Below are 21,304 nucleotides of genomic sequence, written 5' to 3'. Positions count from 1 at the left end.
ATAATAATAATAGAGAATATGGGGTGCGTTCGCAGTCCGGGGTCCACCGTGGAGAGATGGCACCTGCTGCTGATTAATGGCAGATGGACGCTTGCTCACAAGTGGGTTAAACCTCACCCAGTGTGAATGGAAGCGAACTCTGTTGCTTCACAGAGTCGCCAAAAATATGCTACACCCTGTTAGCAGTCATAGGGTGCAGCTGAAAGACACTAGTGGGATCCCTATGAATCACCCCCACGAAACTGGTGATTGGACCCACTCTGACCCTCGGTGGCTTTTGAGTCTGTGCCTGAGGACGCCCTGAGTCAGATGCAGAGTCCAAGCAGGCTTTCCCACCCTACACTGACTGGTTGTCAGGAAAGCGCAGAGACTGCGCACAGTGCAGCACTGGTGGGCACTGCGAAGAGACGCTTTAATGTGTGCAGAGTGTGCAGGCAGCACTGACGGGTGCTAGGTAGCTTCTACCATTCGCGAGCAGTCATCAACACATGGAATGGGAATGATTAAGGAGCTTTCATCCATTGACAGGCATTCATCTACACACACATGTTAACAAGTTTACACTTGCACAAGGCCGGGCGGCCATGCAAACCTTTTATAGCAGCAGCACACTGGGACCTTTCAGATGGTCCAATAGGAACTGCAACAGGACCTGAACATGTGATCCCCGACCTCCAATGGGAGGTCATCCCGTGGGCATGCTCAGTATGAGAAAAGTGGCACTTAATCCCAGAAAGGCACGCTTGCTGCTGATCAGTACTGGCTACAAAGGCAGAGCCTGGAAAAGCAGCAGTAACCAGTCGCACAATATCAGCTTGAGCAAGACGCTGGTACCGACATCTCTGCTGAGCAGGCTCCTTTGCAGCTGGAGAAGAATGGGAGACTGCAGCCGACATGGTTCGAAATTCCCCCTGTGCAGCGGCGGGAACTCGACACCTAACATGCCTCTTCATGAATGTTGAGCGTCTAGCAAATGGTGTGTGCCTCCATGTACCACGTTAGAAGTCATATTTCAGTCCCTGACTGGAGTAAGGAATGAAAACCTCATCATGAATTAAAAACTGTGGTGAAAACGAGAAATGTTGCAGCTCAGATTTGTAACAAAATTTTTAAACTTTTCATAGCAATTGATGCTTTGATGAATTAGGAATGTAGTTTAAAAATTAGATAAGAATGGGGTGAACAGTCTGGATTGCTCTATGATTGCTGCTCCCCACCCAACTTGGTTTCATTGACAGGTCCCTTTCTACACACAAATAGGGAATGTTCTTTAAATCTAGTTGGTGTAATGGGGAGCTGTGGATGACTGTTTCTCCATCTTTGCCTCATTGTCAAACACAGATATTTGCAATAAGAGAGTCTGTATTGATTAATGCTGCTTGTGAATCGGGCAGTATGAATTACCTGGCAAGTTCTCCTTAGGATAACTAAGAACAGTATGAAGATCAGGCAGGAAATTGTAACTCAAAGTGTACATTTTCTATGAATAATTATCATGAATGAGTATTCCTAGGAGTGCTCATTTTGCTGCAATCGGTCAGTAAAAACAGACTTCCAATCACTCGATGAACATTCAAAATGCTTGCTCCCTGGGTGCTTGTTTAAAAACCATCGTTCTCAGTAGCCCATTGTCCTATCTAAACAGGGCATGTGCTGCTGAGAACAATGACAGCCTTTGTGCCCCAAGAATGATCCACTAGCGATCATTCTGTGCGCATCGCATGGGAAGTGTAGTCAGCCTTGTCCTAATAGGCTATTAAATGACAGCCAATCAGCAAACAAACTTTTAGCTGATCAGTGGTTGTTTGACGGTTGTAGGACATGTATTGTAAATGCAGCTTGAATAAAGGTAGCAATACACTTTAGATAGCTGATTTCCAATCACTATTCTTCCTGACCCCTCAATTTAAGAATTTGATTGTCTCAGCTCAGCATGTAAGCTTTTCCAATAGGGACAGTAGACCAAGTTACACGTGACACCTGTAGAGTGCTAGTGGGACACAGCAGCTACTGTGCGAAAGACTCATTGCTACGCAGTATGGATCATAGGAACATTGAAGGCAAACATTCACTTGTAGCAATAAATGGGCAGGTAAAAACATAACCTGCAGATAAGAAGATGGTAAAAACAGATCAGTTAAAGTATTTTGTCAAAATGGGCTATCATTCAGACTCATATAAGAGGATTAAGCAAATCATGCCATATAGTTAAAACTCTATGTCATGCTGTTCATACGCTTTAGTCAGCTGTTAACCAAGCATTATTTCTCCTCCTGACCCAACCCACCATGCACTAGAATGGGAAGAGGGAAATGAGCCACTTGTGACATATGTGGCGAGTAAGTGGGATATATCTACTATACCAAGCTCAGGTTCCTGTAGTGGTGACATGGTGCATGCAGGCATGCACAGCTCTCTTAAACAGTTTGTTGGCCGACTTGGTTAAACTCGATAACTCCTTCACCATCTTTATTACAGTCACAACACCCAGGCTGCAATGAAATTAGTTTACCATATTAGAAACAGATCTTTTCAGCCTCAATACTATATTATAGACACAGAAGATAAGTCAAATATAAGCCACTGCAGGGATATACATATCACTGGGGCAACCTGTGCAGCAGCACAGGGGTCCAAGAGGTAAGAGGTCCCACTTCTATCTCCAAAGCAGTACGAATTGTGCATTATGATGAACTATTGGACTGCAACAGGCCCGTGTATTGTCCTTGCACAGGGGCCCTCTTCTTTCGGTGTCCGCCAGTAGGGAAGTTTTTATAATCGTGGGATTTTGGAAAGGAACTGCACAGCAAGGACATTTTGATTAATTGCCAGTACCCAAAGTTTGAAATGTGCCTTAAAATAGCATTTCTTTAGACTGGCCTATCGCTTCACCTCACTTATCTAACTATCCCTGTTTTGCCCATGCAATATTTTCTTCAAAACCAGGACCCTCATATCATCTGTTCACACACCTTCCATGCGCTTAATAGCCCTCTGTGTCTGTACTTGTGCACATGCTGGCTGGTGACCAGATCATGCAGAATTATGTGAATCCCCTCTTTATTATATTGATGGCAGGACCATACGATATAAGCAATTGCTACCATCCATCTTTCTTGTCTCCCCTATTTCTTCATATATTTTAAGTTGGGAGCACCAGGGCCCTCAATTTTTTGGGTTAAGTGTTATTTTGTAATGTCTTTATTGTCCATACAAGTCCCCTCTAAAATGTGAAGTGCCGCAGAATATATTGGCTCTACAGAAATAAAATGATAATTATTATTATAGTAAATAAAAAGAATGATGAAGAAAAAGGTGAAATAGATAAACTGGTGAGGGTAGATAAAGGGGCAATGAAGAGAAAGTACTAAGTTGAGCACTGAGATGAGGTTGATTATCATTAGAAGAAAAGATAAGTGTGAATCTGGCCATAGATATACGATAGTTATTGTTATGCCATCCTATACTTACCTTTCCGGCCGGTGCGCTCCCGACGCTCCTCCTCGCTCCTCTGTCTCTGCTTTCCGGGGTGCTCGTCCCTTTGCCGGTCCGCGCATGCGCAGACGGGCTTCTCGTACCGCTGGGGCTTCTGGGAGTTCGTGACCCGTTGGCTCCGCCCCCAATATGGTGGCGCCCATCGGGTATTTCACTCCTGCACTTGCCCTGGTTAGACGCCTTTGCGTCTATCGTGTTTGTCAGCTCCTTGCCGGCATCCCTTTAGTTTCCTTAGCTCCACCAGCGTTTTCTCTGTTTTGGTCCTTGTCTCTTTGTTGCCTTCCTTGTCAGTCCTGTGTTCCTGCCTCCGTGCCAGTCCTGTGTTCCAGCCTCCGTGCCAGTCCTGTCTTCCTGCCTCCGTGCCAGTCCTGTGTTCCTGCCTCCGTGCCAGTCCTGTGTCCCTGCCTCCGTGCCAGTCCTGTGTTCCTGCCTCCGTTCCAGTCCTGTGTTCCAGCCTCCGTGCCAGTCCTGTCTTCCTGCCTCCGTGCCAGTCCTGTGTTCCTGCCTCCATGCCAGTCCTGTGTTCCTGCCTCTGTGCCAGTCCTGTGTTCCTGCCTCCATGCCAGTCCTGTGTTCCAGCCTTCCTAGCCGGTCCTGTGTTTCTGACGTTCCCCATCTATCGTGTGTCTCCTTCATACCGGTCAGTACTTTTTCCTTACATACTCTGCTCGTGACTCTTCTTATCTGTTTGCCTTGGTGACACCACCTCTCCCTTATCCTCTGATCCATCTCTGGTTCTTATATCAGTCGTCCCTTTGGCTCCGGCAGTCGCGGCTTCACCCTCCTTGGGCCTGTCTCAAACACTCCCTGTGTAGGGGTGGTTCCATCTGGTCCACTCGCCTTCGGGGGCTCCGTAGCCTTGACCCAGAGGGTCCACTTCTCGAGTCGTAATAGTACGCAAAGGCCATGGATCCCGCTGGAGCTGCGGCCGCTAAGAAGGAACTAGTTTTCCTTCGGGAGAATCAAAGTCGAATGATGTCCTTCATGAAATCCATGGACTCCCGACTTTCTGCTCTTCAGACCTCTGACCCGGGGAATGCCTCCCAGATAGCCAGTCTAGAACAAGAGCTGCTACAGCAGCGGGACACAGAGTCCCATATTTTGAGTTATATGGCATCTGTCGATTCTCGACTTCTTTCCTTACAGACCGCGGCGTTTGTTCCTGCACCTACTCCTGCTCCTCATCCCTCTCCCCGATTGGCTAAACCTCCTCATTTTAAAGGTGATCCCAAATTTTGCCGGGGATTTCTAAATCAATGCCGTCTTCACTTCGAGCTCCTTCCCCAGCAATACCCTTCTGCCTGGGTTAAGATAGCCTTTATTATTTCTCATTTGGAGGGAGATGCGCTAGCCTGGGTTAACCCTCTCTGGGAGCACGATGATCCAGTGGTTAACCAATTAACTTCTTTTTTGGAGACGTTTCATCGTGTGTTCGATGAACCAGGTCGTTTGGCTTCTACCACAGAAGCCCGGTTTAATTTACAGCAGGGGCCTCTAACTGTTGGGCAATATGCAATTCAGTTCCGAACTTTATCTACCGATTTAGGTTGGAATAATGAGGCATTGGTCGGGGCTTTCTGGTGGGGGCTTTCCAGTCTTATCAAGGATGAATTAGCTGGCCGGGATACTCCTACTATTTTGGAGGATTTAATTTCTTTAGCTACGTGAATGGATCTTCGCTTTCAGGAGCGAGCTCGGGAGAGAAAATTTCCGCGTTCTTCCATGACTTCCTGCAGACCTCCCAGTCCTCGTCCCAGGGTCGCTGCTTCAGTTTCTGCTCCTGAACCGATGCAGGTGGATCGTGTTAGACTCTCCGAACAACGTCGCAAGGAGAGGCGTACCCAGGGTTTCTGTTTTTACTGTGGAAGTCCCTCACATCTTCTTCGTGCCTGCCCTGACCATCCGGAAAACTCCTCCGCCTAGGTCAGGTAAGAGAGGCCTCCCTAGGTACATGTGAAACCTCTCAACCCCTCACATTGCCCATTTTATTGCACATTCACGACAAACGTTTCTCTCTTGAGGCTAATTTAGACTCGGGTGCAGCAGGAAATTTTATTAGGTTAGAGGAGGTAATTAAATTCTCAGTTCCCGTTAGACCGTTAGAGAATCCTCTTCTTCTCGCTTCTGTAGATGGGAGACCCCTGCAGGAGACTATTACTCAAGTCACGCACTTGGTGGAGCTTCAGGATGGGGCTCTTCATAGAGAGAGAATTTCGTTTTTAGTTCTGGCCAACATCTCTCACCCTATTCTTCTCGGTCTTCCATGGTTGCGTCTCCATGAACCTTTCTTGGACTGGCGTGGGGGCAATATTCTTCGTTGGGGAGATTCCTGTCGGTCTCGTTGTCTGCTGCTGGTGCGTCCTGTTGGTGTTCCTTGTCCTTCTCCCATCCCCTCCGGGTTGCCCTCTGCTTGTTCTTCTTTTTCTGATGTTTTTGACAAAAAGGGACGGAGTCTCTTACGCCGCACCGACCTTATGACTGTCCCATAGATCTTGTTCCTGGTACCACGCCTCCTAGTGGAAGAATCTACCGCTTTCGCCTGCAGAAACACAAGCTATGTCGGACTATGTTCAAGAGAATCTTGCTAAAGGCTTTATCCGGAAATCTTCTTCTCCAGCCGGAGCAGGTTTCTTTTTCGTGAAGAAGAAGGATGGTTCCCTTCGCCCGTGTATTGATTACAGAGGGTTAAACAACATCACCGTGAAGAACAAATACCCTTTACCGCTTATCTTTGAACTCTTCGACCGACTGAGAGGTGCATGAATTTTCACCAAGCTTGATCTTCGGGGATCTTACAACTTGGTTCGTATCCGTGCGGGAGACGAGTGGAAGACCGCATTCAATACCCGGGACGGTCACTACGAGTATCTGGTAATGCCGTTTGGGCTTTGTAATGCTCCAGCGTTGTTCCAAGAGTTAGTCAATGACATCTTTTGTGACTGTCTCTATACCAGTGTTGTAGTCTACTTGGATGACATCCTCGTCTTCTCTCCTGATCTTTCCACCCATCGACGAGACGTTCGCCGAGTCTTACTTCGCCTAAGGGAGAATCATCTATTCGCAAAGTTTGAAAAATTTGTCTTTGAGCAGTCTTCTGTGCCTTTCCTGGGATATATTGTTTCTGAGGATGGTCTAAGAATGGATCCTGAGAAGGTGTCTGCCGTTTTGAATTGGCCCCGTCCTTCGGGAGTAAAAGCTATCCAGCGATTCCTTGGCTTTGCCAATTACTACAGACAATTTATCCCTCACTTCTCCTCTTTGTCTAAACCAATCTCTGCTCTGGTCCGCAAGGGGGTGGATCCTAATCTTTGGCCTCCAGAGGCAGAAACAGCTTTCCAAACTCTGAAACAAGAATTTGCTTCAGCCTTGGTGCTTCATCGTCCTGATACCAATAGACCTTTTATTCTTGAAGTGGATGCATCATCTATTGGAGCCGGAGCTGTGCTTTTACAGAGATCTAACTCTGGACGGTTAGTTTCCTGTGGCTTTTTCTCCAAAGCTTTTTCCCCTCCGGAACGCAATTATTCCATCCGTGACAAAGAATTGTTAGCCATCAAATTGGCCTTGGAGGAGTGGTGGTATCTTCTCGAAGGGGCTGTTCATCCCTTCGTCATCTTTACAGATCACAAGAATCTCGCCTACCTTCAGTCTGCCCAAAGGCTGAATCCTCGACAGGCCAGATAGTCTTTGTTCTTCGGACGCTTCGACTTCGAATTACACTTCCGACCCGGAAATAAAAACATCAAGGCTGATGCCTTATCACGATCTTTTCAAACTTTGGATGAAGAGGAGAGACCTACACATATTCTTGATCCATCCAGGATTGTTTCTTTGGCTCCTCTAGATTTGTTTACCCCTCCTCCGGGTAAGACCCTCATATCTAATCTTGACAAGCTGAAGATCTTGCGCTGGGGTAATTCCTCCCAGATCATTGGACATGTAGGAGGTAAGAAGACTCTTTCTTTGATTTCTCATCATTATTGGTGGCCCTCTCTTCGCCAAGATGTATTGGATTTCGTTGCTTCCTGTTCTTCGTGTGCTCGGAACAAAGTTCCTCGACAGCTTCCTTCTGGATCTCTGCTTCCACTTCCTGTTCCATCTATTCCTTGGAGTCATATAGCCATGGACTTTGTCACCGACTTACCTAAGTCTTCTAGTTGCACAACAATTTTGGTGGTGGTAGACAGATTTTCCAAAATGGCCCACTTCATTCCTCTGCCTGGTCTACCATCAGCTCCTAAATAATAAAGAAGTCTCGCACTCAACTTAAATATTTTAGATTGATAAATTTAATGGTATTGGAGTAGCACTGGAAACGTTTCAGCCCTTAACGAGCTTTCATCCGTCACTACAATATTCAAAATAAAAAGTATACAGTGTGTAAACCAAAAAATACATAAAGAAACAAAAGTATATACATAATTTCATAGGATCCAACAGTAGCCAAATATGCAAAAAACATCATAGTTATAGTATTTCCACAGAAGAGAAAGAGTACAAATATCACCAACACGTCTACTTAAAGAAATAATTTTTATTAAACATTTATTGTAATAACATACAGAAAACAAATATCTAGAGGAACAACAGTTGAGCACTCAAAGGAAGGAACACTGCTAGCATATGTAAGACTTGGTATGGCATTTGTCAGTATATAGTATAAGGGGGGATTCCATTATTGCTGGTGCTTAAATACAGACAGAATCCAGCTCTTATCTCAACAGTACAAAAATAGTTATAGTATTGCAGTGGGTACGTGCATATACATACTGGCCCGATACTTTATTAACTTAAAGAATACACATACCGTGCTGTGCCTTTTAGTGTGTGTTAACCATATCTTTAGTTAGAATACAGGTCATGAATTGTGCTGGAATTGAAAATAGCAGAGGAGGAGAGAGGTTTATGCAGGTTTATAATATATTATATTGGGTCTATATTCCGTAATCACCCCTTCTGAAAGTTTTTTGAAAACTTTCAGAAGGGGTGATTACGGAATATAGACCCAATATAATATATTATAAACCTGCATAAACCTCTCTCCTCCTCTGCTATTTTCAATTCCAGCTCCTATGCACTTTGCATACCACCAATATACACCACGTTATCACAAAGCAGCCATCTACTGTGAGTATTCACTCCATTCTGTTTGGGCCATAACACCTATAGCCCCTGCTATACTATGACAAAATTCTGTCCTCCTCTTATGCTCCATTAGGCACAATTCATACTTGTATATACTTTTGTTTCTTTATGTATTTTTTGGTTTACACACTGTATACTTTTTATTTTGAATATTGTAGTGACTGATGAAAGCTCGTTAAGGGCTGAAACATTTCCAGTGCTACTCCAATACCATTAAATTTATCAATCTAAAAGATTTAAGTTGAGTGCGAGACTTCTTTAATTTTTACTGTATGGTTTGGGAACCTAGTCTCTGCACCGAAAATACAGCTGTGCACACGGCGTTTATATATATACCATCAGCTCCTGACCTAGCAATGATTTTTTTTACTTCAAGTTTTTCGGCTCCACGGATTCCCTCAGCATATCGTGTCTGACCGAGGAGTTCAGTTTACTTCCCGTTTTGGAGAGCTCTTTGTGGTCTTTTGAAGGTTTCGCTAGATTTTTGTTCCGCGTACCATCCCCAGTCCAACGGTCAAGTGGAGTGTGTAAATCAAATCCTCATATCTTACCTTCGTCATTTTACTAATGCGCACCATGATGACTGTGTATCACTTCTTCCCTGGGCTGAATTCGCCTACAATAACCACACTAGCGAATCTACATCCAAGTCTCCCTTTTTTATTGTTTTTGGGCAACATCCCGGCATTCCTCTTCCCGTTCTCCCCACCTCAGGCGTACTGGCGGCGGACTCCTTGTCCCAGGAGTTTTCCAAGATTTGGCAGGAGACTAAGGAGGCACTAGTAAAAGCTAGTAGCAGAATGAAAAGGTTTGCCAACAAAAGGCGTTTGGATGTTCCTCCTTATCAACCTGGGGATAAGGTCTGGCTTTCCTCTCGCTATATCAGACTTAAAATTCCCTCTAAGAAGCTGGGTCCATGTTACATCGGTCCCTTTGAGGTTTCTAGCCGAGTTAATGATGTAGCATACAAGTTGAAATTACCCGCCTCCCTACGCATTTCTAATGTTTTTCATGTATCTCTCCTCAAACCTGCAATTTTCAATAATTTTCATTCTGTTCCTTCACGTTCTCACCAACCTATTTCCTCTGATGCTTTTTTTGAGGTTAAGAATATTCTCGCCAAGAAAACCGTCAAGGGCAAAACATTTTTTCTAATTGATTGGAAAGGGTTTGGACCCGAGGAGAGGTCATGGGAGCCTCTTGAGAATATCAATGTTCCTTTAGTTTTGAAAAGATTCATTTCCAGCTCTAAAGAGAGGGGGGGTAAGAGAGGGGGTACTGTTACGCCATCCTATACTTACCTTTCTGGCTGGCGCTCTTCTGACGCTCCTCCTCGCTCCTCTGTCTCTGCTTTTCGGGGTGCTCATCCCTTTGCCGGTCCGCGCATGCGCAGACGGGCTTTTCGTACCGCTGGGGCTTCTGGGAGTTCATGACCCATTGGCTCCGCCCCCAATATGGCGGCGCCCATTGGGTATTTTACTCCTGCACTTGCCCTGGTTAGACGCCTTTGCGTCTATCGTGTTTGTCGCCTCCTTGCCCGCATCCCTTTAGTTTCCTTGGCTCCACCAGTGTTTTCTCTGTTTTGGTCCTTGTCTCTTTGTTGCCTTCCTTGTCAGTCCTGTGTTCCTGCCTCCGTGCCAGTCCTGTCTTCCTGCCTCCGTGCCAGTCATGTTTTCCAGCCTCCGTGCCAGTCCTGTGTTCCTGCCTCCGTGCCAGTCCTGTGTCCCTGCCTCCGTGCCAGTCCTGTGTTCCTGCCTCCGTGCCAGTCCTGTGTCCCTGCCTCTGTGCCAGTCCTGTGTTCCTGCCTCCGTGCCAATCCTGTGTTCCTGCCTCCGTGCCAGTCCTGTGTTCCTGCCTCCGTGCCAGTCCTTTCTTCCAGCCTCTGTGCCAGTCCTGTCTTCCTGCCTCCGTGCCAGTCCTGTGTTCCTGCCTCCGTGCCAGTCCTGTGTTCCTGCCTCCGTGCCAGTCCTGTGTTCCTGCCTCCGTGCCAGTCCTTTCTTCCAGCCTCTGTGCCAGTCCTGTCTTCCTGCCTCCGTGCCAGTCCTGTGTTCCTGCCTCCGTGCCAGTCCCGTGTTCCTGCCTCCGTGCCAGTCCTGTGTTCCTGCCTCCGTGTCAATCCTGTGTTCCAGCCTTCCTAGCTGGTCCTGTGTTTCTGACGTTCCCCATCTATCGTGTGTCTCCTTCATACGGTCAGTACTTTTTCCTTACATACTCTGCTCGTGACTCTTCATATCTGTTTGCCTCGGTGACACCACCTCTCCCTTATCCTCTGATCCATCTCTGGTTCTTATATCAGTCATCCCTTTGGCTCCGGCAGTCGCGGCTTCACCCTCCTTGGGCCTGTCCCAAAGACTTCCTGTATAGGGGGTGGTTCCATCTGGTCCACTCGCCTTCGGGGGCTCTGTAGCCATGATTCCACTTCTCGAGTTGTAATAGTTATCTCTCATGACCCATTCTTATCGGCATGTGTTCTCAGTAAGAAGAGGATAGATACCTCCAGAAACAGCTGGTCAAAAACATTTCTAGAATTCAACCATTTCTTACTTTTGACTCTGCAAAAACCCTTACTGTTTCTACTATTCATTCTCATCTGGATTACTGTAACTCTCTACTAATCAGTCTCCCTCTTACAAAACTCTCACCTCTCCAATCTGTCTTGAATACTGCAGCCAGGATAATATTCCTCACCAATCTCTATACCGGTGCCTCTACCACGTGCCAGTCATTACACTGGTTACCCATCCACTCCAGAATCCAGTACAAACTTATTGCCCTCAACCACAAAGTACTCCATGGCTCATCACCACTCTACATCTCCTCCCTTGTCTCAGCATATTAGCCTACCCATGCCCTCTGTTCTGCTAATGACTTGAGGTTAACTTCCTCAATAATCAGAACCTCCCACTCCTGTCTCCAAGACTTTACACGTGCTTTGCCAATTTTTTGGAATGCAATACCCAGGTTAATACAATTAATCCCCTATCCCCACAGTTTTAAGCGTGCCCTAAAAATGCATTTGTTCAGACTGGCCTACCACCGCAACGCGTTAACATAACTATCCCTGGGTGGCCCATTCAAAATTTTAACCATAACCAGGTTCCTCATATCATGTTCTCACATGCTTTATGCAGTTAATAGCCCTCTGTGTCTGTACTGCTACATACTTAGGCCGATAACCGGTTCATGCAGCATTACATGAACACCTGATTCTTACACTATGGCTGGTCCGAACAACGAAAGCAATTGTGTCTCCCCTATTTCCTCATAGATTGTAAGCTTGTGAGCAGGGCCCTTATTCCTCTTGGTATCTGATGATCTATGTGTTTATTGTTATGCTGCAATGTCTATTGTCTGTACAAGTCCCCTCTAAAATGTAAAGTGCTGCAGAATATGTTGGAGCTATACAAATAAAATAGTTATCATTATTATATTATTAAGCAGCTGATCTCTACAGAAGAAAAGTATTGGTCATTCAATTTCTAACATTCTCTAACTTGGGCAATGAAAGGAGAGCTAGGAGCCCCCATAAGCAATAGATGGTGGTCTGCCAAAATAGTTTGTTTCAACTTGCATATAGATCTATTATATCCCAATGACTCTACTGGCCAATGAAACATTTCCTAGAATATCAGGATCCCATTTATTGCTTTACACCTTGGGAATCCTATTGACCTGAAGTACACAGTCCATTATATAAAATCATTTGGCTGCTAGTAATTAAAAAATATTAAATAAGTTGTAAATTATTATTGATTGCAAAAAAAAGCCTAACTGAGACTGAGTGGGTTCAGTTGCAGAAAAGCTTTTTCTATTGGGAATCTAATGTATTCATGATGTATGCGGCTGCCTGCTCGGGCTTCCTTCCAAACAAAGCAAACTCAGTCAATCAGAGAGTGTTTAAGACGCCTTGTTGTTAGAATTCTGTGCAGTGTTCTTGTACTGTCAGCTTTCCTCACTGCTCGGCATGAAGCTCCTGTCTTTGTGGGACATCTCTAGGTTATCAAGACACTATGATTCCAGACAGGACTTGTCAAAGATAGCCTAGATATAAGAGGGGATAACTTGATTTGATTTTTGGCGTATGTCATGTCCGTTTGCCATCTTCTGCTCCCTGAAGCATTTCACCAGCAGTCTTGACTCACTCTTTTTCCGAGACGCCCTGTCTTATTAGAGCTGCTCGCGCTACCCAAGTCCTTCCATTGTAAATAGCCAAGTGTTATTTTATGAATGGTAACAGATTAAGTAGACGAGATAATTAAGCAAATGTGCATATTTTGTAGATACAGTATTACTATGTCACACTTGTAAACCAGTGATCTGTTCCCTAATTATTCTATACTTGCTAATGTTCCAGTTCTAGATTTCGGTTTAGCATAGCCTTATAGCCTTACTATTTTATTTAACTGCATATAGTGCCCATTATATTGTGCAAAAATGTTGTTAATCATATCATTTATACTTGATATCTTCTGCTTCCACAATTCTATGCACTGAAACACTTTCTTAAATTTCAGAGATCTGTAATGAAGGTTCATGAATATTATGGTTGAGCTAATTTTGCGTGTACAGAGCAGGTAGGGAATGGAGTACAGGGAAGCATCAAAAGTTTGTTTTAAGAAACCAGTAACTATTGAATGTTTTTTTTTACATAAATATGGACTGATCTTTCTAAAGATTTTAGAGTGCCCCCCCCCCTAGAGTTAGCCTCCAGCAGATTTTCAAAACCATGTGCACAAATTGAGGACAAATTGATGGAGAACGATAGCACCATTATATACATTAGAAAAATGTTCCGAATAATTTATGCTGTGTATTTCTTAAAATAAAATTCTAATGGTGAATACACAGAAAAAGGAAAGTGACTTATTGCTTAAATCAAGTTTTTGCCATAAATATATTTTAAAACATTTTGGGCAATGTGCATTTTTATATCACAATCTCTATTAAAATAATAAATAAATATAAATATTACAAATTTCACAATGGCCATTTGGGCTATTTTAGGTTATTCTGATTCTGTATAGGTCAGTTTTCAGAAGTTTCATTATCATCACAGGTAGGATTATAATAATAAGAAAGACCTCCATACATAGCTGATAACACCGGATCTTGAAATTCACAATAGGTGATATCAAAGTACTCCATGCTCCCTCTTCCTTCACAATTAACTTTGCACACACTCAACAGATGCGTCAATACAGGATAGGGTCTGAGTAAATCTAATGGTGCTAATGTATATATGTTGTTTTCTGAAACAACAGGAATTAGTGCATGTTCCTTATTCCTGATCAATTTTGGCAGAGAAAGAAGATGAGGACAACTGTCCATCCGCACTGGGGTGACCACATGTGAAGGGGGCTCAGAAGGTGTACACGCAGATACATTAAATAGTCAACAGCTATTAACTATTTAGGCGCTTCTGTCAATCTTTGACAGCAGCATTTAAAAAATGGCACAGCCCATCAGCACACCATAATGTGCTCATAGGGTGCTGATGGGTTTCTTTGACTGCTGGGTTCTACTTAACCCCTTACTGACATTGGACGGTATAGTACGTCCGATGTCAGCTCCACTGCTTTGATGCAGGGCTCCGCGGTGAGCGCGCATCAAAGCCGGGACATGTCAGCTGTTTTGAACAGCTGACATGTGCCTGCAATAGCGGCGGGTGAAATCGCGATTCACCCGCCGCTATTAACTAGTTAAATGCCGCTGTCAAACGCAGACAGCGGCATTTAACTACCACATCCGGCCGGGCGGCCGGAAATGACGGCATCGCCGACCCCTGTCACATGATCGGAGGTCGGCGATGCTTCTCCATTGTAACCATATAGGTCCTTGAGACCTCTATGGTTACTGATCGCCGGTAGCTGTGAGTGCCACCCTGTGGTCGGCGCTCACAGCACACCTGCATTTCTGCTACATAGAAGTGAACAGCAGATCGCTGCTATGTAGCAGAGGCGATCGTGCTGTGCCTGCTTCTAGCCTCCCATGCAGGCTATTGAAGCATGGTAAAAGTAAAAAAAAAGTTAAAAAAAGGGAAAAAAATAAAAAATATATAAAAGTTTAAATCACCTCCCTTTCGCCCCAATCAAAATAAATCAATAAAAAAAATCAAATCTACACATATTTGGTATCGCCGCGTTCAGAATCGCCAGATCTATCAATAAAAAAAGCATTAACCCGATCGCTAAACGGCGTAACGAGAAAAAAAAATCGAAACGCCAGAATTACGTTTTTTTGGTCGCCGCAACATTGCATTAAAATGCAATAATGGGCGATCAAAAGAACGTATCTGCACCGAATTGGAATCATTAAAAACACCAGCTCAGCACGCAAAAAATAAGCCCTCAACCGACCCCAGATAAATGGAGACGCTATGAGTATCGGAAGATGGCGCAATTTTTTTTTTTTTTTTTAAGCAAAGTTTGGAATTTTTTTTTTACCACTTAGGTAAAAAATAACCTAGTCATGTTAGGTGTCTATGAACTTGTAATGACCTGGAGAATCATAATGGCAGGTCAGTTTTAGCATTTAGTGAACCTAGCAAAAAAGCCAAGCAAAAAACAAGTGTGGGATTGCACTTTTTTTGCAATTTCACCGCACTTGGAATTTTTTTCTTGTTTTCTAGTACACGACATGGTAAAACCAATGATGTCGTTCAAAAGTACAACTCGCTCCGCAAAAAATAAGCCCTCACATGGCCAAATAAACAGAAAAATAAAAAAGTTATGGCTCTGGGAAGGAGGGGAGTGAAAAACGAACACGGAAAAATGAAAAATCCCACGGTCATGAAGGGTTTAAAGCCCCCATCACTGCAATCTTGATCCTTCTCTGATGCTACATGCTGAGTTTCAAAAGAAACTGTGATTTTCACAAAATACTGCAATACTATGGTGTTACTGTGTGTAGTACAAGAAATCAGATGATTGCAGGTTCAAGTCCCCTAAAATGAAATAAAGTGAAAATAAAAGTTATTAAAAATATAAAAATTCAAATTACCCCATTTTCTCGCAATAAAAATAATTAAAAATGAACATATTTGGTACTATCACATCTTTAAAAGTTGTATCTATCACAATATAAATTTAGTTAAACCGATTGGTAAATACTGTAATGTTTAAAAAAAATATCCAAGTGCCAGAATTGCGCCATTTCAGTCACAATATCTCAGTAGCAAAAAATGCAAAACAAAAGTTATCAAAACTTCTTATATACGCTAAAATGATATCAATGAAAACCTCAATTTGCTATGCAAAAATCAAGCACTCAACTTGTTGAAAAGCTGTGGGTTTTGGAATTTAACACAAATCAATTTTTTTTTAAAATATCTGCATTTTTTTCACCAGTTAAAAATATGCAAGTTTAGTATCTCCATAATCATACTAAGGCCGGGTCACACTTGCGAGTGCAATGCTAGAAACTTGTACGAGTCTCTCGCATCAATACCCGGCACTCTAGCATTGCACTCACAAGTGTGACCCCGGCCTTAGCTGGAGACTCATACTGCAAAGTCATTTTTACTTATAATGAATGCTGTAAAAACAATACCGAAATGCCATGTCAGAATTGCATGTTTTTCGCTATTTCACCGCACTTGGATTTTTTTTACCATTATACAAAACATGATACAGTAAAAAGAATGATTTCATTCAAATTAAAAACTCAAGCCACATAAAAAACCCTCATACAACTATGTCAATGAAAAAAACATAAAAAGTTCTGGCATTTGGAAAAGGAGGAGAAAAAAACGGAAAGCATAAAAAAGAAAAATGGCACCATCCTGAAGTGGTTAATAAGATACATAGGTGTAAATCTTCTTTTGATTTGTTTTTTTCATTTTAGCAATTCAAAAGTTCAAGTAAATCTAAGAGACGTAAGATGGGTGCCAGAATAAGTGTCCTATTACAAGGATCAATGGCGGCAGTAAACGACAGATGATCGGTAAACTTTTACAGATCGACAGTTATTGAATAGCCTGTTTGCAAAGGCAGACCAAAGTTAGCGATCTGTAATAGATGGTTCACTGCACGCAGCCTGCCTTTGTTCTCTTGTCCTATTTACCCAGGACAATGGACTGACAAGAATGATGATAGTCTTTTGTGCTGCACATAAGATCATTTCACCAGATGACTGAGCGTTTTGCTTGTTCATTGGGTATTTGACAGCCTGTTTAAACTGAAGGAAAAGAGCATTTTTCTAAACGTTTGTTCATGATAATCTTTCAGTGTAAATGCGGCTTATGACAATGATCTGCAGAACATGTCTTTCATTGGGTCAGGACAGATAGAATCCCTTATGTTTTTTCCCTTGTATCTTGTATGGGACTGATCATTGTTAATGTAGATCTACTAGCTCAGAGACAACTGAAAATTAAAGATCTAGCCTACAAAAGTGAAAAACTCCTATAAAGCAGACTATTTCTAGTAAATGATTCATTTTCTAAATTATAAAATATTTGTACCCTCTGAAGCTCATATTTGACTTTGAAAATGCATAAAATAAATTATATGATTACATGATGCTTAGTGTATTGCAACCTCTTTACCCTTTTAAATTATATTTATAAACCAAAAAGTTCAGGAAAATCAAAGCAGTATGAACATTTCAGGTTGCAAAATATAATGGCATTAAAAGAAATGTATCACCTATATCACCTAACAAAGTTATAATATTTACTTTTTTCCTGATCTGTTCTTATGTTTTGATTCTAGATTACTTTTATTTTCTGTAGCTAATTACGGAGCTTCTAACAGCATGTAGAGATATAAATTACTGCAACCACATGGGGCTAGACATGTTCATGGATTTCTATAGGAGAGATATCTAGGCTTGCTTCATTATCTGTTGAGCTTATGCAAGCGAAAGCGATAGAGGTGAAGGGGAGAAATAAATGTTTTTTATTGTGGATGGTGGATTTAGTGGTATCTATATTACATTTCATTGTGATTCTACCAATGTAATGATAAATGATAACAAAGATAAATGTCTACTGACTTGTTGATCAGGATGAAAGCTGCAAATTGTTTGGGATATTTTGCAAATATAAAAAATAATCAAAAAAATATATATATGTATATATAAACAGGAAATAAATATAAAAAATAGATAATATGCAAATTCTTTAAGAGGACAGCACCACTGTTAATGACATACAGTTATGGCCGAGAGTGTTGACACCCTTGAAATTGATCCAGAAAATGAAGTATTTCTCCGAGAAAACTATTGCAATTACACATATTTTGTTTTGCACATCTTTATTTCATTTGTATTGGAACAACACACAAAAAAGCAGAGGGGGAAGGGGGGGAAGGCAAATTGGTCATAATTCACATGCTTGAAACAAAGATGTTTGCCAACAATTTTGGAAAGGTGCCAACAATTTTATCCAGACCATTTTGGGGGTTTTGCATGAAATGATGTCAAATTTGCATTTTTCTCAGTTTTTTTGTGCTGTTCCATTCCACACAAGGGAAGTAAACATGTGTATAACAAAACATGTGTAATTCCAATAATTTTCTAGGAGAAATACTTTATTTTCTTCTGGACAATTTCAATTGTGCCAACGCTTTCGGCCATGACTGTATGTTTTAATGTGCACCCTAAATACAATAGTTGAGTGAAATTAAAAACTTATATCATTCACAATAGTACATGTAAAACCTTCCAAAACTTGAGAGGATTAACAATATTTAAAAACAATATACTGTGAATGGGTGAAAGTAATATCCTTTCCTCAGACAAGACCTGCTATCTTCCAGTCTGCTGAAGAACATTGCATGGAGTACTTACAAAATGAGGAATTAAAGAGTATGGTGCTTAGTTAAAAAAGAAGATTATATACAATTTTAAACATCTTAAGTTCTTAAAATGTATTAGAACTTAAACAAAATCCTCATTACTAAAAGTTTAAAGAAAGATATTTTCTACCACTGTAAGACTAGACATTGAGAATGCCTGAGCAGGAGAGTGCATCTGAATCAATTCTCTAAAGGCCCCGTCTCACTAAGCGATTTACCAACGATCACGACCAGCGATATGACCTGGCCGTGATCGTTGGTAAGTCGCTGTGTGGTCGCTGGGGAGCTGTCACACAGACCGCTCTCCCCAGCGACCAACGATCAGGGGAACGACTTCGGCATCGTTGAAACTGTCTTCAACGATGCCGAAGTCCCCCTGCAGCACCCGGGTAACCAGGGTAAACATCGGGTTACTAAGCGCAGGGCCGCGCTTAGTAACCCGATGTTTACCCTGGTTACCAAAAAAAACAAACACTACATACTCGCCTTTCGGTGTCCGTCAGGTCCCTTGCCGTCTGCTTCCTGCTCTGACTGAGCCGCCGTACTGTGAGAGCAGAGCGCAGCGGTGACGTCACTGCTGCGCTCTCACTTCTCACTGTACGGCCGGGAGTCAGTGAGAGCAGGAAGCAGACGGCAAGGGACCTGGACACCGGAAGGCGAGTATGTAGTGTTTGTTTTTTTTTGTAACCAGGGTAAACATCGGGTTACTAAGCGCGGCCCTGCGCTTAGTAACCCGATGTTTACCCTGGTTACCAGTGAAGACATCGCTGGATCGGTGTCACACACACCGATTCAGTGATGTCAGCGGGGCCTCAACGACCAAAAAAAGGTCCAGGCCATTCTGACACGACCAGCGATCTCGCAGCAGGGGCCTGATCGCTGGTACGTGTCACACATAGCGAGATCGCTACTGAGGTCGCTGTTGCGTCACAAAACTTGTGACTCAGCAGCGATCTCGCTAGCGATCTCGCTATGTGAGACGGGGCCTTAAGTCGGCTTTAATTAGATTAAGTCTCCTTTGCTCTGCAAATGCCATTCTATCACTGTGCTAAGTCAATGACAGTATGATAAAGGGAAAGATATATATGCTTGTGGACAGAACTGAATGAATTGGAAATTGCAGCACCATTCCCTTGCTCCTTTGTACAGAAATAATTATTGTAAGTTCAATATACAGTGGGGAAAAAAAGTATTTAGTCAGCCACTAATTGTGCAAGTTCTCCCACTTAAAAAGATGAGTGAGGCCCGTAATTGACATCATAGGTAGACCACAACTATGAAAGTCAAAATAAGAAAATAAATCCAGAATATCACCTTGTCTGATTTGGCAATATTTATTTTGCAAATTATGGCAGAAAATAAGTATTTGGTCATTAACAAAAGTTAATCTCAATATTTTGTTATATATCCTTTGTTGGCAATGACAGAGGTCAAACGTTTTATGTAAGTCTTCACAAGGTTGGCACACACTGTTGGTGGTATGTTGGCGTTCATTCCTCCATGCAGATATCCTCTAGAACAGTGATGTTTTGGGCCTTTCGCTGGGCAACATAGACTTTCAACTCCCTCTAAAGGTTTTCTATTGGATTAACCCCTTTACCCCCAAGGGTGGTTTGCAAGTTATGGACCGGGCCAATTTTTACAATTCTGACCACTGTCCCTTTATGAGTTTATAACTCTGAAACGCTTCAACGGATCCTGGTGATACTGACATTGCTTTCTCACGACATATTGTACTTCATGATAGTGGTAAAATTTCTTTGATATTACCTGCGTTTATTTGTGAAAAAAATGGAAATTTGGCGAAAATTTAGCAATTTTCCAACTTTGAATTTTTATGCAATTAAATCACAGAGATATGTCACACAAAATACTTAATAAGTAACATTTCCCACATGTCTGCTTTACATCAGCACAATTTTGGAACCAAAATTTTTTTTTGTTAGGGAGTTATAAGGGTTAAAATTTGACCAGCAATTTCTCATTTTTACAACACCATTATTTTTTAGGGACCACATCTCATTTGAAGTCATTTTGAGGGGTCTATATGATAGAAAATACCCAAGTGTGACACCATTCTAAAAACTGCACCCCGCAAGGTGCTCAAAACCACATTCAAGAAGTTTATTAACCATTCAGGTGTTTCACAGGAATTTTTGGAATGTTTAAATAAAAATGAACATTTAACTATTTTAAAAAAAAAATTTACTTCAGCTCCAATTTGTTTTATTTTACCAAGGGTAACAGGAGAAAATGGACCACAAAAGATGTTGTACAATTTGTCCTGAGTACGCCGATACCCCATATGTGGGGGTAAACCACTGTTTGGGCGCATGGCAGAGCTCGGAAGGAGCGCCGTTTGACTTTTCAATGCAAAATTGACAGGAATTGAGATGGGACGCCATGTTGCGTTTGGAGAGCCACTGATGTGCCTAAACATTGAAACCCCCCACAAGTGACACCATTTTGGAAAGTAGACCCCCTAAGGAACTTATCTAGATGTGTGGTGAGCACTTTGACCCACCAAGTGCTTCACAGAAGTTTATAATTCAGAACCGTGAAAATAAAAAATCATTTTTTTTCACAAAAATTATTTTTTCGCCCCCAATTTTTTATTTTCCCAAGGGCAAGAGAAGAAATTGGACCGCAAAAGTTGTTGTACAATTTGTCCTGAGTACGGTGATACCCCATATGTGGGGGTAAACCACTGTTTGGGCGCATGGCAGAGCTCGGAAGGGAAGGAGCACCGTTTGACTTTTCAATGCAAAATTGACAGGAATTGAGATGGGACGCCATGTTGCATTTGGAGAGCCACTGATGTGCCTAAACATTGAAACCCCCCACAAGTGACACCATTTTGGAAAGTA

The 21,304-nt window shown here is 42.5% G+C and overlaps 1 protein-coding gene across 1 annotated transcript in view; it reads left to right on the top strand.

Moving 5' to 3' along the window:
• The window catches only part of EPHA10 (EPH receptor A10), a 1,320,108-nt gene that overhangs the window by 1,062,143 nt on the left and 236,661 nt on the right, over nt 1-21,304 (top strand). The window lies entirely within an intron of this gene.

The sequence above is a fragment of the Ranitomeya variabilis genome, chromosome 3, assembly GCF_051348905.1.
Source record: "Ranitomeya variabilis isolate aRanVar5 chromosome 3, aRanVar5.hap1, whole genome shotgun sequence".
NCBI classification, from domain to species: domain Eukaryota; kingdom Metazoa; phylum Chordata; class Amphibia; order Anura; family Dendrobatidae; genus Ranitomeya; species Ranitomeya variabilis.
This window is presented reverse-complemented; position numbering and strand designations above follow the sequence as displayed.